An 18775-nucleotide genomic window follows, 5' to 3' on the forward strand; every position below is an offset into this window, starting at 1 on the left:
TGGCAGCCCATGGCACTTTCAATATTCTCCTCCAACACCATAACTTAAAAGCATCAATTCTTCTACGGTCTTCCTTATTCACTGTCCAACTTTTGCATGCATATGAGGTTATTGAAAATACCATGGCTTGGGTCAGGCGCACCTTAGTCCTCAAGCTGACATCTTTGTACCTTTCATATAGGTACATATAATTTAATACCTTATTTTGGTTGTTGAGAATATACTCAGCAGAAACACGCACCAACTGAACAGTTTGTAAATGTGCGCTTCAGTGACTGGATTGTAATCTTGGAGTTGTACAACCATCCTCACGCTTGTATCTCTATTATTTTGAAAAACATGGTCGGGCTTTCTGTGTCTGTTTCCTGAACTCACTTGGTGGCGGTGGAGGCCGGTCACTGGATGTAGACGTGTTGGTCCCGACCTCCAGAACGCACAACAGCGACCGCTCTTGGGATCTCTGTGGAGGCTGACATGCCCACTAGGGTACTAGACTGACCCTCTCTCTCGCTACCATGTTTGTGGCTGAAACAGGCCCCCACCCTGTTCAGAGTCAGTGCATGAACACCGGACAGCAGCAGCTTTTGCCTCTGGGATCCAAGATAATAAATTGCTCTCTTGCTTTCTGTGGGTTCAAGCAAAGTGAGCCGGTGGCCCGCCAAGTCCCCAACAAAGCGTGTCTTCAGGGCCCAAGTACCGCGGCCTGGTGAAATGACTCTGGCTGCCCCAGCTGCCAGGGGCCTGTGTCCCAAAATAGCACTCCCAGCCCAGTTCCAAGGTTCAGAGCCTCGGAGAGATTTGTGTATAAAAGAGACAGTGTCTCATCGGCTGCTTGATGAATTTGCTCTAATTCATCTTCTCTCACTGTCTGTGAGGCAGGGCATTGGGAGAGTGTTGGGAATTAACACTGCCCTCCCCAAATTCCTGTGTGTCCTATCCCATCCCTGCCATTTCTCCTTCTTGTCTTTCCTGCCTTTGGAGCAAACTGAGATGAAAAAACACAGTTTTAGTCTGTTCCTCAGGGCACGAAAATAACACCACGTACATTGTTTCTTTGCATATCCCGGGTGTTTCCAATCAATCCGCTGAAATCCCACATCAGGACCACTGGCTCTTTCTGGGAATTGTAGGGCTCCATTGTGTTGGTTCCTTGTACAACCAAACAAAATGCCGCAGCCAGTCCCCCACCATCCTCACCATCTCTGCTGTGTGAGCCCATAGTGTAGGTGACAATGCAGTGATCAGTTATTAAGGAATTGTGAATCCAGTCATTCAGGTTATCCCGAAGTCATATTGAAACCAAACAACTGTGTAACTTAACCTGCCAGGAGCATGCTGCTTTTGTCAAACTGACAACAACGCAAAGGTTAGAGAGAAAGCTTCAGGGGCGTTGGTTCCTGTTGCTGGGGGGTGGGGGGTGGAGGGGTAGGGGGGTAGGGAAGGGGTAGGGGAGGGAGGTGGAAAGAGAGGTGAGAATGCTCACCCAGCTGGAAGCATGTCATGTGTGCCACTGGACTGTAATGTCGAAACTGTTGAGCCGGAGTATGTTCTGCTGTGTACATTCTTAACAACAAAAATTATGAGTAATAAAAAAAAGGAGGCTAATGTATTGCCCTCCTCCACGTCAATCCTTCCAGTTGAGATTTTCCTGCCTTTCTCCCCCTTTCATTTTATTAGGTTAATAAAACCTGGGTTTGGAGTGTTGGGTGGCCCCCGGAGGGCGGCTAGCCCGAGTCCGATCATCACGTGTCTACTGAAAGGCCGGGGGTCTCGCATCCAGTGCGGAAGCTCTCCGCCCCCACGCCGGTGAGCCCGACAGGCTACATTGTACATTTTGTCTGTCGGCTCCCCAAATTCCCCTGCCAGCCCTGGCAGGATTTATACTCGGTCACCTCCCCCACCCGGCGGCGGGCCTGTGCCTTCACCCTGTCTTCACACACACCGCACTCCACGCTGCGAGAAGGTTTCTGTAATAAAATGGAACGGGGTATGTCGACGTTGGCATTTTAGAACATTCCAGCACAGGGGGCTGTAGGGAAGCAGCAGGGTCTGGGAGAATGTGGGCTAAAGAGTCTAGGAAGGGCAGTTGGGGGAAGAATTCGTCTGTTGTTTAAAAAGAACTAAAAACTAAATGTATGTGTGCAATCTATAAATTCGTTTTATACATACATTCATACCACCCCTGGTTTATTTTGGTTAAATACTTCTCTTTTGCTATTTTAGTGAAAGACATAAGGTGGGGGCTGTTTGCCCCAGGGCTTAGGGACCAAGACTTACTGCCTTCTAGAACGTTCTTCCTCTCTGTTTGCAGCTTTTTTGACCGTTGCCAAGCAGACCCATGACATTTTGGAGTCTGGGGCCACATCTGCCCAGCCTGGCTGGGATCTGAGAACTCCATGCCGGGGAATGAGGGCTTGGTCACTGGGTCACCAGTCCAGAGGTCACCGGTCCACATGGCATGCTGGCCTTGTCAGTGTCACTCATCCCTGGCAGGAGGTCCAGCAGACACCTGGCTTGAATTAGCTGTATTCTCCCAGGACCACAGCTCGCTAATTAATGACCTCACAAGATCGGGTGCTTCCCCAGTACCTCCTACTACCCTTCCTTCCAGCCTCCCTCCTTGAGCATGGGGAAAGGTCAGAGTGGGCAGATCCTGCCGACTCTTGCCTGTGAGGGCAAACTGGAACACCGGTGTCCTGGGCAGTTTGATTGTTACAACAACCTGGCCCAGGTACCAAGTGAAAGTTCCTCCAAGCCACAAGCTGGGGTCTAAAGTCCTTGCCAGCCCCACCCCCAGCCTCGGGGACTGGTTGTGGTCACAGCCGGCCCCCCTCCTGCCTTCCTCACTTTAGGGGGTTCCTTGGGACCTGGGAGGTCTGAGGCCAGGAGGCTCGATGGTACCCACAGCCTGCAAACAAACAGTCAGTAGTATGCATGAGTGCATACATCCTGACTGCATTCACCTTCCACCTGGTATGTCTCAGTCAGCTCCACCATGCTCCAGCCCACCAATGGACCTATACCCAGTGTACCTCTTCCCCCCATACCGAAGGTGTACCCTAGACATTGCCTCAGCGATGCTCACTGCAGGCTGTAGGGGAGCTGGCTGGCTCAGCACATCCCTGTATGTTCCCTGTTGGATCAAAAGGGCCACCTGGTCGGGTGTTGAGACCACCCACTGGAAGCCTGGAGGGAGTGGGTCCCTGGGGTGTTCCAAGGGTGCTAGGGTCACCTGGCTAACAGTCACAGCTCCCTGAGATGGCCCTGCTCCCTGCTCATCTACATGCAGTGTGTTCATTGTGATTGGGGTACGTGTTGTCTCTCCCCAGCTTGGCACCCCAGCATCAGGCCGTTTCCCTCAGACTGAAGAATGTCAGCTCTCAACAGCATAGCATGTGGAGACATAGAGTGAGTTTTCCTTTTGATTTTTCTCTTCCCATCATGGGTTTATTACTCGTTCTGTCCTCCCTCAAATCTCCATCAGCAAGGACACCCTCCCACCCCGACCACGTAGACCCAGCCCCCTCAGGTTAGAAGCATTCCTACCAGGACCGCCTGTTTGTTTAAACTCACCCGCGCTCAGCCCGTTAAATGCAACAGAATGGAGGAAAATGTAACCCTTGGTCGGCTGCTGAACCAAGACATGACTTCTTGGATGACTTTTCTGAAGGACAATGTTACACACATTCTGGGTATTTCTGAACTTCAGGGTTTAACTGATTTTAGGGGGGAACATTCCCCTTTTGGATCCCATAAAGAACATACAATCACACATGTCTAACCTGAAAACATTGCAGAACAGGCATTTCCCTTTAAGACTCCTAGCTAAAGAGCCGAACCTGGGTCTTACTTTTTAATGTCTTCATAATAACGAAGGAATGCGGACTATGGGGACGTCATCTGCACTGTGCCGCACATGCTGGCATTCTTCTGTGGGAACTCTCAGCGAAGCCATCCTCATTCTGGGAGTCAATTTCAGGACCCAGAAGTGCACGTCTGACCCATACACACATGTATGCATGCCGGCTCCTTCCAGCCCCATTTCATACTCCATTACCCCGGGCCATTTTCTCTTCCTCCTGTGTTCAGCAAATCAAAAGAGCTTCACATCCTTACAGTTATCCGTCATTGCACTCCTTCGGAGGGGGATGCGGGCTTCCAAAGCATGTTCCCACAGGGTCTGTGCTTTTCATATCAGTGGCAGGAGCTTGGGCTGTTTAGGACATGGAGTAGCGGGGGTCTCACTGCAGCGGTCCAGTGAAACGGTCGTTTATATCCTGTGTATGGAGGAGGGGACATATTCCAAATGAGGACTTAGGTCCAGCTGGGACATAGCTGGACCATAGAGAAAAAGGAAAATACAGCCTCTTTGGCCCCATTATGGGGGGGGGGGGGAAAAACCCCCACAACAACCCGGATTTGATATTTTAACTTGTGTTTCCTTTATTGATTGTTTAGTTAGTGATTTTGCCAACTTCCTGAATGTTTCCCTCCTAGTTCTGCACCAAAATTCTGTATTTCTTTTGGAAGCTGGGCCGGGAGACAGACATACAGATGAGGGGCTGTTGTTCTGTCCCAGGGAAGCGTGACTACAGGACAGCTCTCGGCCTCGTGTTTCTCTCTCTGTCCTCCTTTCCCAGTTTGCTGGCCCGTGGGCCACCCTCCTCCACTTTGGGGACAATCCTGTACAACATCAGAGGGGAGGGCACTTCTCCGATGGCAGCAGAAGCTCTGTTCTCTGGGCTTCAGAAGATGAAGAGTCAACAGAAGCGGGCTGGTTTATTTCAGGGTCTAGGAGCCAGTCCCTCCTGAATTCACTTCATAAAAACGAACATGAAAAAAACAATGTTCATTTTCTCATTTCATTTTAGCAAAGAATGGGTTTGCCTTTATAAAATGCAGGGTGTTCGGACTCTCCATAGTGAGAAATTCAGTTACAAAATGTAAATAGTTTGGGGTGGAATCACACACACATGTGCACACACACACACACACACACACACACACACATATATATATATGTTATATATGTATGGCATTTGTACCTGTAATAGAATATTAAGTCTGGCATTACACTCCTAAGGACACTTAAAGAACATTTTTAAAAAATAATGCAATAATGAAAATAAGATTCAGCACGAAGCATTTCCATTTAAAAATGGTTATGTAATCAGACTGGATGTTTGCAACTATAGTTGTACGAAAATGGTTTCTTTTTGTCTTTAATCTTCTCAGCATCTTGTCACCGGTTCAGAGGAGGAGAAAGCAAATAAATGTTACTGTTTGACATCACCACGGTCTTTCTGGGTCTTCATGAACCTTTCCCAACTAGTATGGAAAGTGACAAGACGGTCGAGTTTTCACAAGAAGACCCTGCCCGTAGTGAATTTCGAGGCAGACCCAGGGATCGGTTAGGACTAGCAGAGAGAAGGCCAGCAACATGGGTATTTGCATAAGAAATTCCAGAAATCGACATTGGGCAAACGAGTAATCGGAATGTGATTATATTTATAAGGAAAAGTTACACAAACTTCACAGATGAAAGTTGTTTTGCTTAAGTGCCTGGAAAAAAAAAAAAGACAGAAACGAACAAGAATGTAGAATAATATTTGAATTATCCAAGTTTTGCCCTCACCAAACCTCATTAGGGTCCAGGAGGGATGGCAAAGAGTGGTGTGTGTACATGCGTGTGTGGCAAAGCACACTTGGGGGGCCCTCGACACCCCTGATTATTGTGGGGGAGAAAGAGGTGCGAGCCCAGGTAAAAAGCACAGACAGACACAACCATTCCACTCTAGAAATTCATGTCAAATAGCAAATGCTTAGAAATTAAAATAGAAAAGCTTTCTTACTTTTCTCCTATCTCCTTTTTTAGGGGGGTGGGAGGGTGGCAGGGGCCCACTTCATTATATTGCTGCAGACCAGAGTAGAGTCAAAAGGTTGTTTGTTCCCTTCGGTTCCGATTAGGGTCTTGTTCTCGTCCTTCTGACCCTGGGTCGCTTTGTTAAGCCCTCTAATTTGGATTGTGTTAAATAGAAATCTCCCCCGCGAGTTTCCCCCAATGTCCATTAGATGGCAGTGTTACTTACGGAGTGGTTCTAGGGCGGGGGAGGGGGAGCCAACAGGGATGTGGCCCCAAACAGTCTTGGGTGCCCCCATTACGTTTCCTGAGTGTATCCAAGGGGCCGAATCTCATGGAAAAAAAAAACCAAAACTTTTTTCTGAGGCCTCATTCAAACTGTGAGGCTCTCAAAAAGTATTTAACATTTAAAATCCGAGTATACCAGACAAATGTTAAATGACCAAATGTCTCCAGCCTCCTGAAGTCAGCTGAGATAGTCAGTCCCCAGCTGGAGTGGAAGGGAATACTTGCCCCGGAACCTTCCAGATAACGATGCAAGTAAACCCGGCAGCGCTCTCAAAGTCTTCTTGTGTGCCGGGCTGCATTTTGGGAAGCAAATGTCCTTCCCTTTCTGCTGTAATAATCACAAAGAATGTGTATTTCTAGTACTGCAGGGGTTTTTGTATGTATGGAAATGGTCACGAATGAAATCAGGCCTGATTAGCTACTGATGTGATCGTAATCTTACCGCCTCACCTCGGAAAGCTGTCTTTTTTTAAGTCATCACATGGGCCATCTAGTTTACAGTGTCAGCACCTGCTTCAGCAGTATTAGCGTCTTCCTAGCGTTTGCACCCCAGTCTTCCGTGAACAAGGTACCCGATTTCTCCTCCCCTGTTGGAAAAAGCTGCTATTTTAATTTTAGAACAAACACACACTTTTGAATCCCCTTCCCTTGCTGGAAAGAATCTAAAGTAACCAGCACCTTCTTCAGCAAATTTAACCTGAAACTTAAAACGGTTTTAAAACATTTTTGGGTGGCCCCGATGTGTAGGTTTTTTGTGGCATGGCATGATTCTGTCATTTTTTCTATGTGCTAATTTGTCATGTCACTTTATTTACTTATTTTTTTAATTAGAAGAAGTATGAAGAGGCTTCAAAAAGTTCAGGGGGAAAATGGAATGAAGAGGTCATGGTGTTTTTCCACCTAGTGTTTTGAAGCCCCTCATCAGTGTGTCTGTTCACTGCTATTTAAAAAAAATTTGAATTTAACAATAGCAATGAAACAAATAATACCAACGGACCTTAAAATAAAACATAAGTCTTATTTAGCGTTTCTTTTTAAACGAGGATATCATTTTTTTTTTTTTTTTTGGTGGGGGGAAATTTGACTCCACATGTGAAATACTAATTAAAGGACTAGAACTGTGTATATGTGTAGAATGGTTTCATCAGGCCTGGCAGGAATTAATCATGTGTCATTCTTTCCAAATTTAATTGAACGACACGCTCACTTTTATACCTGCGTATGTTTGTAAGTTGTACCCGTCTCCCACTGCTTATGGAACTCCTGTCTCCGCATTAATACAACGACTGTACAAGAGAACAGCTGTTTAAATACATTCTGTTCTGCTTTGAAGAGCTGGACGTTTGGGGAGCGAGTCACTGAATATTGAATGGCAGTTACCTCCGAATGAACAGTTAAAACAAAAATAAATCTTCCTAAAACTTTGCTCTCATTTTCTCAAGCAAGACACTAACCTATAAAAAATAAACAATGTGGATTGAATCACATTTGTATCGAGTGAACTTCTGTAAAGTGATCCGGAGAAAATATGAACTTCTCTGTCCCAAAACTCTTCGGCTCGTGAGCAGGACAGCGAACGTTAACCCACCACACAGAGACAGGAGAAAATAATATGAGCGGCTCTCGTGAATGACCCACTCGGATCCCTGCAGACCCACGGAGGTGATGGAATTAGAATTCACGTAAAAATGTGTGTTACTTGGCGCCTTGTGTTAAGGGATAATTTCATTACACCGCCTATTCATGCCGACTTAACATTCTGCTCCGGCTGACCACCCTTCTTACGGCCTTGTTCATTTCCAGAAATCACATTCCTGATAGCTCTCCCAGGCCCAGTCAGCAGCAAACATTTTCTCATTTAGCTGAAAACAGTTCAGGCTTCAGAGACCTAGTAAGGGAAAGAACTTCCAATCTCCGGGTATGTGAATAAAATGGTTTGGGGGAGAGATGTTTTAAGACACACACTCAGCCAGCTTGTTTGGCTGATTACAACTGAGAACACCTTTTGTTTTCAATTTGCCCACCAAGCTGATAGGACCTCAGTGGGTGCAGAAATGATGGTCTCTCCTGGTTTGTTTTCTTTCTTAGTGGACTGGGTAGCGTCTTTGTACGTGGGGGTGTGCAGACCAGCGAGGGAGTCTGAGGGGCTGACAGGCAGCTTTGAATGCATACCACATTGGGTTGGAACAACAGCGTTGTGTCAGACTCTGAGCACTGGATTTGCGAACTCTTTCCATTTTGCTGGTTTGGAGAAAGTCATGTTGGATCTGTTCTAATTAAATCGAGAGAGGCTGGCCCCTTGGTCAGCTGAATGCAATCAAAGAGCTTATTTTGTGTTGTGTGTTCAATAAAAGGTAAAAGAGCAAAACACATCCAAAGGTCTTCCTGTCTTCAGTGTTGGCACAGCGGGCCACACCTACCACCCCGTGCTCCTGTATCTTAAGCTCACTCTGCATGCAGCTCCCGCAGAGGGGGTATCACGGGGCTTTGTTCCGAGGGTCAGCGAATGTGTGTAAGCTGGCTGTCAGCAGAAATGCAGGCTTTATGCAAACAAGCCTCTGAAGCTCAAATCCCGCCTGTCTTTTCTGGGATGGCCAGCGGTATGAACACAAGAGTGTTTGGGACCACCTTCCAGTGGCCTCCAGTTTCTGCTCGGAACACAAGGCCACCTCGAGGACCCCAAATTTCCAGCAGAAGCCCTCTACCCAGGAGAGGATTCTGGGGACCCAGGTCTCCAGGGCTGTGGCTGAGCTTTCATGTGGAAGGACACCGATGATGGTTGCATTGAGTGGTATAGACAGGAACCCTCTGGACCCAGCAGTCCTGCAAGCTGGCCATGCAGATCTGGACACAAGACTCAACGAGGACAAGGCCACTGGATGGCCACTGCTCCAACTATCCCATTTAAAAAACAACAACCAGCTGCCTCCAAGGCAACTGTGACTCCGTAACTCCATGCTCACAACTGTGCTCTGTGGGGCTTCCCATGGCTGATGTTTCAGAAACAGACGGTCAGGCGTTTCTTTCAAGTGCCTCTTAGTGGACTCGAACCTTGTGGTGAGTGGGCAGGCTGTCCCTGGGCTCCAGGTTTTTCCTTGGACTCTCCAATTCAATTAGCAGTCTAATTGGTCTGCTGGCTGTCTGTCTCCACTAGAATACAGATGTCTCTGAACCTAGAGGAAGCCACAGGTCCTGTTTAGAATCGTGAGTGGATTCTAACTCACAACAATTACAGGACCGGGCAGAACTGCCCACCAGGTTCCCGAGGCTGTAAGTCTTTACGGGAACATACGGCTTCATCTCTCCCCTGTGGAACACATGGTGGGTTTGAACCAATGACCTTTCGGTTAGCAGCCTTGCGTTTAATCCACTGTGCCAGCAAGGCCCCTCCCACTTATAGCAATGGCTGACTTTCACCAGGCTTTTAGAACATTCCGGAATTGCATGGAAGCCCTCCCCAGATCCTCCCCACGAGGCTGTGACGTGGGGGAAGCAGAGGAAACGGGCCCTGGGACATTGGTGTAAGTACCCAGGTTGAGTGAACCACCATCCACATCTAGAAAGTAGGGTCTCAGACCCCACATTGTTTGGAAGAAGGACCTTGGCTAACTGACTGTCAGATAAACACTGGGCTGTTAATCACAAGGTCAGAGGTTTGAATCCACTAACCACTCCTCAAAAACCCTATTCAGCATGGTTATGAGTCGGAACAACGCTGTTTGTTGAATGAATATACCAGCAGTCGGTGCTCAGCCTGATCCTTGGCTGTCAGACACAGCCGGCTGCCCTGCTCCTCAGCTGCTGGCAAATTCCTTACATGACTGGAGCTCCTACTTCCTCCTTCGTTCTCAGGGCTGTGAGGATTGGAGCTCATGAAGGGAAGCATATGGCCTTTAGTCTGTGCTTGCTAAACATCACCTCATGGTGTCCTTGGGCCAGTTCCCAGGGAGCCCGGAATAAAGGGGAGAGGCTTCCTGGGGCACCCTCTGCCACCTAGAGGGTGGAATTTTCTCTGCTGTGAAATGGGGCTCATTTCAGTGCTTAACTCTTTCAGAGGCTCAGTTGGGAGCAGTCTTGAGGAGACCCCGCTTGTCTTCTCAGGGAAGTTTGTGCCATATCTTTGAGGCTCTTGCCTGCGAGGGTCTCACTATGCCAGCTGTGGTCTGGGCCAGCTGCCACCCAGTCTACTGAGCCCAAGGATGCATTTTAATAAGAACCCCATGGATTCACTTACCTGTGGCTTTTTGAGCAGTCCTGGCCCCAGGTATAGGGGAGACAGTTCACCTGCAGGTCCCGGGCGCAGGGGCACCTAACAGTTACATCTCCTATCTCTTTGTTCATACCATCCACTGGCGGACCACTCAGCTCTCACACCCTAAGACATTGATCCCACCTGTTAAGCCTTCCCTACCCCTCGCTCAGAAACACAGTGTGGTCTCTGGTCCAGGGACATATGCTGATTCTTGACCTGAGGGTAGGGCCTCAAATCAGAGCTTTGAGCAGGGTCCTTCTGGCCGCAGCCCATGCCCTGACCCTGAATATCTTTTCCCACTACAGGAGAGGAACCGGGCACAGTGTGGCGAGCGATGCCTGGATTGGGAAACTCACAGGAGACCACATTTGTCAGGATCTTCGGCATCTTCACATCACCTTGCCTCAGCCTCGCAGGCTCCTGGATCTGCCCTTGTCTGTCCTCCGTGGCCACCACAGCCTCCAGCCGCAGCAGGTGGAAGTCACAGTAGGCCTTAGAGTCACCTTCCCAGCCCACGGCCTTGCAGCTCCTTCCTCCAGGAGCACTGGAGAGTGAGTCTAACTGAGGGAAAGATTTGAGTGATGCACATTGGCAGATTCACACGGAAGGGCTGAGGCAAACTCTCCCTGAACTCCACCTCTGTCTCTGTGCTTCTGCTGTTGGCCTTACAAACGCCGTCTGCCTGAAGGATGAGAGGCCAGCCAAGGAGCCCACACTTCACAGACATTCGCATCCTGGGTCAGCCGACGGCAGCACAGACTCCAGATCTGTAAGTCAGCCGGCTGGGGTCAGCCAGCGGGGGTAGGGTGGGGATGACATGTCGCGTTCAGAGCTACTGCAGATGCCTCTGAGGTTTGGTTGTTTTGTCAGGCAGCGTTAATGTCACGTTAGCTGACCAGTACATCATCTCCACGGTAGTGACCAGACCTTTTAGTTTGGTTTTGTTTGAACTTTCGTTGTGAATTGGGTGAAGGTTTACAGAGCACATCAGTTTTCCATCCATTTAGTTTCATGGTCGTGATTGCAACCCCCACCGTGTAACGTCTCTGAACGATGTCCTCAGGTAAACGCTGCCCTTCATTGTGCTCATTTAAAATCTCAGACATGTGATTATTCTCAGTCTTGCCTGTCTCCCTACTGCTGGTGTTCCCTGTGTAGAACTGTCTGCTGTTTGGATGAAAACTGAGCCATCAGTATGTGGGGGTACATTTTCAGACTTGAAGGGTGACTAAGGGCCACAGTCTTTGCGGTTCTAGCAGTGTCTGGCAGACCAGTAAGCCTAGTCTTTTTGTAGGATTTTGAGTTTTGTGCCTCGTTTTTCTCCCACCCTATCAGAGCAGTTGGTCATGGTAGCTAGGCACCATCTAGTTCGTTGGGTCTCAGCATTATGGAGGGTGGGGTTCCCGAGATCTGATATTCTTCTAGTCTCAGCATTATGGAGGGTGGGGTTCCCGAGATCTGATATTCTTCTAGTCTCAGCATTACGGAGGGTGGGGTTCCCGAGATCTGATATTCTTCTAGTCTCAGCATTACGGAGGCTGGGGTTCCCGATGTCTGATAGTCTTCTAGTCTCAGTATTACAGACGCTGGGGTTCCCGATGTCTGATATTCTTTGTTACCAGACTTCCTGATAATGCTCACAAGGTGTGGAAGGCAGCATGGTATGGCAGCTACGATCCACGGCTATGGGACCTCCAGAGCCAAGCTCTGATACATCATATTGAATGTTCCGGAGAACGTCACCTTATTATTTCCTGGGGCCTCAGTTTTGCCATCTGTATAATGGAGGTTATAATGGGTCATAGGACCTAACTCATAGGCGGTTTTAGGGGTTGAGGTGGTATGTGTGAGGTTCCTAGAATGTTCTAGTGGTTTATTGTCACCAAGTGGCTCGGACTCACAGTGGCTTCATGCGTCACAAAGTGAAGCTTTCCTGATCCTGCTCCGCCTCATAGTGGGGAGCGTGCTCAGTCCTCATTAGGCCGTGTTCTGTTTGTTGGACTCCATACTCCATAGCGTTTTCATTGGCTGTGTTCCAGAAGTAGACCATCAGGCCGTTTTCTCCACTGAAATGTGTCCACTGTAGGGGATCCAGCTAGCATTTGAAAAATGGGTGGTATGTCTTCTAGAATCACAGCAACATGCATGTCACATGCATGTCACCCTGGGATGAGAAAGTGAGGATGAGTCAGGGACTGGGAGCACTGTTGTCATTAGGTCCCATCGAGTCGATTCGAACTCATGCTAACTCCACGTACAACGGGACATCCCTAAGTCATTGTTGTGTTTGAGCCCACTTTTGCCGCCACTGGGTCAATCCATCTCATTGGGGGTCTTCCTCTTTTTGTGCTGACCTGCTATATTACCAAGCATGATGTCCTTCGCCCAGGACTGGTCCGTCCTGCTGACATGGCCAAATACGTGAGGTGAAGTCACTTCTAAGGCGCATTCTGGCTGTACTTCTGCCAAGAGAGATTTATTCATTCCTCTGGCAATCCATTCCATATTCTCTGTCAGCCCCGGAACACAAACACATCGCTTCTTCTACAGTCTTCCTTATTCAGTCCCCAGCTTTCTCAGACACGATTGAAACACCGTGACTCTTGAACGCTTCGCTTCATAGGACCCTTAAGCACCATGTAGTTGCTGTTTAGGGTCACGGAGTTGGTTCCAACTCGTAGTGACGTTGTATAGGGTTTCTAAGGAATGACTGTTGGGTTTGAACCACCAGCCTTGTGGCTAGCAATCCAGTGCTTATCCTACAGTACCACAGATTGTTGCTGTTGTTAAGTGCTATCAAATTGGTTCTGACCCATAGTGACCCTGTATAGGGTTTCCAAGGAGCAGCTGTTGAGCTTGAACCGCCGACCTTACAATTCAGTCGGCTTTGCATTCAGGCACATGATTAGCCCACAGCGCCACACCAGGACTCTACAGTACCACATATTGTTGTTGTTGTTGTTAAGTGCTGTTGAGTTGGTTCCAACCTATAGCGACCCTGTATAGGGTTTCCAAGGAGCGACTGGTGAGCTTGAACCATCGATCTTATAGTTCAAATGACTTTGCAGTCCAGTGCATTAGCCCACAATGTCACACCAGGATTCCACATATAGTTTGGCACTTAATCAGTGTGTTATTGTCATCAGCAGACGTAATGGCATGGTCATGTGTAATAAGAATACCACACCGGAGCCTGCATTGTCCTCACCCTGCTCCTTGGCACGTGGCCCCACCTTCTAGTCGGGCTCACACCTGCTGTCCCTCAAACACCCTCTGCTTTTCAGGGCCTGTCCCATTCCTTCCCTGGAAGCTGCTTCCCTCTCACCCAAATAGTGAGTTCTGTAGTTTTCCCAATCACACACAGTGAATAACTGCAAAGGAGGCTAGAAGTTTCCAGTCAGGTTTATTACCCATCCTAATGAGATCCTAATGAGAGCCTGCCATTGAGGAGGGCTGGGTGGGGCTGGTGGGTCCGTGCTCCACAGCACAGCCACTGGGTTCTGGTGGCATCAGGATCCCAAGATGAAGAGACTTGGTTTTACAAAAACCTTTCTGATGAGATGCTGTTTTTTAAAACTGCTTTTTTGAATTGAGTGAAGGTTTACAGAGCAGATCATCAGTTCTACATTTAACAAATCGCTCACTTTGTTTCATTATAATGGTTACAGTGTTGGCTGTGGAATATCAATGATCTCACTTCATCCTTGTGAGTTTTGTTTCCAGTTCTCCTCCTTCCCCTTCTGAATTTTGTCCTTGGGTGATCATGCTACCCTTTGATCTTGAATGGACTGGTCATTATGTGGTGCGTGTCCCTCACTGGCGCTGTTGTGCCCCTATAGACCTAGCTACAGATTGGGTGAAAAATCAAGCCACAGTATGAGTTCAGATCCAGACCTGAAGGATGATGAAGGACCTCCATCTTGGGGATCTATCAGTCACTAGCTGATCAGCAAGCATGGTCTTTTTGTAAATGATATTGAGCTGTTATGCACATTGTCTTCCACTCTGTCTGGGACCTTCTAACATGACCCCTCTCAGAGCCCTTGGTCGTGGCTGTGGGGCACCATCAGGTAATTCTAGTCAAGATGCTGAGCTCTTCAAGTTCTGAGTATTTCACTTGTTTTGGTAAAAAGAAGACATGTGAGTGCATTTCCAACTTGGACAAAGAGGGGATGAGGATCCTTGGCCAGAACCCCTCTTGAGGTGGGCCTGTTTGGGACGCTGGTTTTGCAGACAGGGTTTTCAAGACCTGGGAAATTGAGGGGTTTGACTTGCCCGGAGTCACACTGATGGTAAGAGTGTCAGAGGGGGTTCACACTCCACACTTGTGTCCCCCCAGTGCCTGCCTCATGGCTGGGGATGGTGGAGGGCTTGTAGGGGCAGTGCCTTCTACTGTGTGACGTGAACAGGGATGTGGAGATGGGCTTCCGGGGAGGGTCCTGGACTTCCCCTTGCACTTTTCTGTTGCTGTGGGACATGCCCTGTTCCCCAACACCCCAACTCTGTGTCTGCCTCTCACATTCCGTGGTCTAAGCTGTTGTAAGTTTTTATTGAATCTGACTCATGGTGCCCTGACATGTGCAGAGTAGAACTGCTCTGTACACTTTTCAGAGGCTTTGACTGTTAAAGAGCAGATCACCAGGACTTTCTTCTGAGGTACCTCAGGGTAGGTTTGAGTGGCCAACCTTAAAGTTGGTAGTGGAGTGTGTGTGTCACTGTTTGAACCTCCCAAAGCCCTGGACTGAGAGGGCTCTGGCTAGGAGCCTCCACTTGACCTTGGGTACAGGCACGATGGGGGGCGGGGGATGTTGGGAAGCTTCAGTGAAGCCTCCATGTCCTGGGGACACAGGTAGGAGCCCTGGAGAGCCTTCAGGCAGCCTGTGTTCACACCCATGCCCACATATCAGAATCATGAACCAGACACTGAGTCAACGAGTCCATGTGTTCTGGGGGGACGGGGCAGCACAGGGTCCTACCAGGGCTGTTGTGAAGACCAGCCGAGTGAGGAACGTGCTTATACAGAGAGCCTGGTCTGCAGGAAGAATATGAGGCAGCAGCATCCTAGCAACACACCTCTGTCAGCCTCAGCCTCACCATCTGTAAAATGGGAGAAAGGAGGGACTGCAGTATTTTCTGCTTACTGAGTGGGCTGTACATAGCTGCTCAACAGCCCACAGCCTGAGAAGTAGAGACTTCAGTTGAGCCCTTCCTGGGTCCCGGTCCCCTGTGTGCAGCAAGGAGGAGGGGGCTGCTGAGGAGTATTGTCTGAGTTCTCTAGTGCTCTTCCGGCAGCAATTCCACAAGGGGGGTGACTTTAACAAACAATTGTTTTCTTACACCATTTGTTGTTGTTGTTGTTATGGGTTGTGGAGTTGGTTCCGACTCAGAACGACCCTGGACAGGGTTTCCGAGGCTGTAAATCTTTACGGGAGCAGAAAGCCTCATCTTTCTCCTGCGGAACCGCTGGTAGTTTCGAACTGCTGACCTTGTGGCTCGCAGCCCGATTCATAACCACTACACTACCAGAGCTCCTTCACCATTTAGGAGGCTGGAAGGCCACATGCAGAGTGCCAGTTTGAGGGGAAGGTTTTTTCTGTGTGTCAGCCCACAGTTACAGAGGAAGGCCCTTGTTTCCTTAGAGAGGTCTGTGTGTCATGTCATCAGTCGTCCCCTGGGTCTAGAAGCTTAGCAGCCCTGAGATCCCAGGTCCAAGGACATGTCCTGCTCCCGGCTCTTCTGTCTAGGTGGCAGTAGGTATCTCCGATCTCTCTTCACTTGTGTAACCTTTTTTATAACTCAGAAGAGACCGGCACCAGTTACAATCTGATCCTGTAGGTTGCATGAACATCTCAGAGGCAAGGCCCACAACCCAGAGGATCAACCCGTTACAGAATGGAAAAGTAATTCCATCCGATCACACAGTAAAGGACCATGACCCAGCAAAGTTGGCACGTAGCTCGGTGGGGTGGTGGTGGTGGTGCGGGCAGTGTGTAGTGTGTGTGTGTGTGAGACAAAATTCAACCTATAACAAGTGTCCAGGGCCAGCTGGCCCCCTGATGAACTCACCCCCCACCCCATCCCAATGAGTCAGCAGTGCTCTCACCACAACCCTCTCCTGAAAACCAGTTGTCAAATGCATGGCTTGGAAAACTCTGCTCAGGAACGGCATGACAGGGCAAAGGGTATGCTCTGAAAAAGGGATGCCCACCAGCAAGCCCGTATCAGTGAGACACAGCCTGTCGTTAAAGTTAAGGTACAAGGAGCCCAGTCCCCGAAACCCTTGCATAACATTCATCCAATGCAATAGATATTCCCAACCCACTTGTTAGCCAGGCGCCTGGTCTACCCGCTAGTGTCCACCATGCCCAGGCAAGCTCGGCCACCCCTGTTGTCTTAGGTTCACCCTATGCTCCATCTACCCTGCACCCCCTCCCCCGCTCTTCTCAGAAGGAACCCTGGTGACACACTGGGTCAAGTGCTAGTCTAACTGGAAGGTTGACGCCATCGGCCGCTCTCTGGGAGAAAGCTGTTGGCAGCCAACAGCCTTGGAAACCCTGTGGGGCGGTCGTCCCTGCTTTGTCTGCTGGGGTCGCTGGGGGTGGGAATTGACTAATGGCCGTAGGTTTTTTTTGCTGTTGTTTTTGGGTTCTGTCCTAGAATGCTGAAAGGCTTTCGGACATCACTGGGATGGAAACAGTGTCTTAGTTTTTAGGAACATTGATCTCATCGCTCCTTCCTTGCTCGGTCGTCTCCAGACCTTGGGGAACTGAGGTATGATGTGTTCATTTCAGATGAGTGGCTACCCGTTTCTCACGCAGAAAAGGAATTTTGAGATGAAAGTGTCCCCCCCCCCCAAGTGGCCGAAGCATACAGAGGGGTCACCACCAGACCTTTGTTAGTCTGGAAACTTGTCTGACACGTGTTCAGCATCAGAGCACCGCGGCAGCCTCCACGCACAGATGGCGGTGGCGGTGCGTGCTATGTGCTGGCCGGGAATCAAACCCAGGTCTTGTACATGGAAGACGAGGTGTGTACTTCTGAGACACTGCTGTGAGGTCCTTCTCTGTACACAGGCCCGGCTGGTCCAGAACACCGAGCAGCCCCACTTTGCAGGTGGGGAGACAGGCAAAGAGAGGCGCAGTCAGTGTGAGGGGAGAAGGGACTGGCTCCCCTCTGTGGCCCTGCACACTGCTGCTTAGGCCCAAAGTGGGTGAAGGGTGAGGGGTGGGGCCTCCCAGCTGGCCCAGCCTGGTTCTGGCACGGGTCCCCTGTCTGTTCATGCTCTCTGCCAGCCCTTTATTCCCGGAGGGCCCTGGCTGGTGGGAACCTGGGGATCCTCGCTTATCTTGGTCCAGCAGGATGTGTCCTGTGTAGCAGCCGAGCCTTTCCAAGGCCGTGATGAGCTGGCAGTTTCCAGCAGTGATTGCTCTCCGCTTTGGCCGCTGGGGGGGCCGTGTTTTGTTTCCCAGGCCCCCTGCACGGTCCTTGCTGGCTGCCCCATGCGGAGCCTGCGCCTCACAGCTGGACTGGCCACTACAGGCCAAGGGCGAGGGTGAATTCTGGCTGTTTCCGCCCATTCTTGTGCAGGCGACAGTGGTGTGCTGGGAGCCGGACTCAGCCCCGGCTGGCCCTCATGCTCACCCCCACCCTGTCCACACCAGCTACTGGAAGATGCTCAGGCTGAGCCTGAGTGGGCAAAATGGGCTGCTCCTCTGATTCTCTGGGGGGTGAGGTCTCCCAGGCCTGGCTCATGTTAACGTGCTCAGATTCCTAGGTACTCAGCTCCAAAGAGGGGTGAAGTCACATCCTTAGAAACTTGATACTGAGAGAAATAAGCCAGACACAGAAGGAGACCATCGCATGTCCCACATGTATAAAATAGATTTAGGATGGGCACATGTGCCGTGTTGGCTGTTTGCCATCAGGTCAATTCCAAATCATGGCAGCCCTTGTAGGCAGAGTATTTCTGTGCTCCACAGGCTTTTCAAGGCTGTGGCCTCCCCGAAGCAGTTTGCCAGACTTTTCTTCCAAGACACCTCTGTAGGTTAGAACTGCCAGTCTTCTGTATGGTAGTGGAGTTCTGAACTGTCTGCACCACCCTGGGGCTTGAAGGTTGTTTCTTCTGCTTTGGCAAATGTGGGGAAAGGCCATTCTGGCAGCTCTGGGCTGGCCCTAACATGACACAGGCTGGGGTCAAGTTCAGGGCTGTGCCTCCCTGGTTGCCGTTCAGAACCTCAGTCTGCTCATCTACTGACTGGAGGTGTTCATGACTCGGTTGTAGGAGAAAACCCAAGCTGCCCTGCTGAGAGCCACACACAGACAAAGTGACCAGGGTCAATGGTCATTGTCTACAGTGAGATTCAGACACAAACCTG

This window comes from Chrysochloris asiatica, unplaced genomic scaffold, assembly GCF_000296735.1.
Source record: "Chrysochloris asiatica unplaced genomic scaffold, ChrAsi1.0 scaffold00037, whole genome shotgun sequence".
Lineage (NCBI taxonomy): Eukaryota > Metazoa > Chordata > Mammalia > Afrosoricida > Chrysochloridae > Chrysochloris > Chrysochloris asiatica.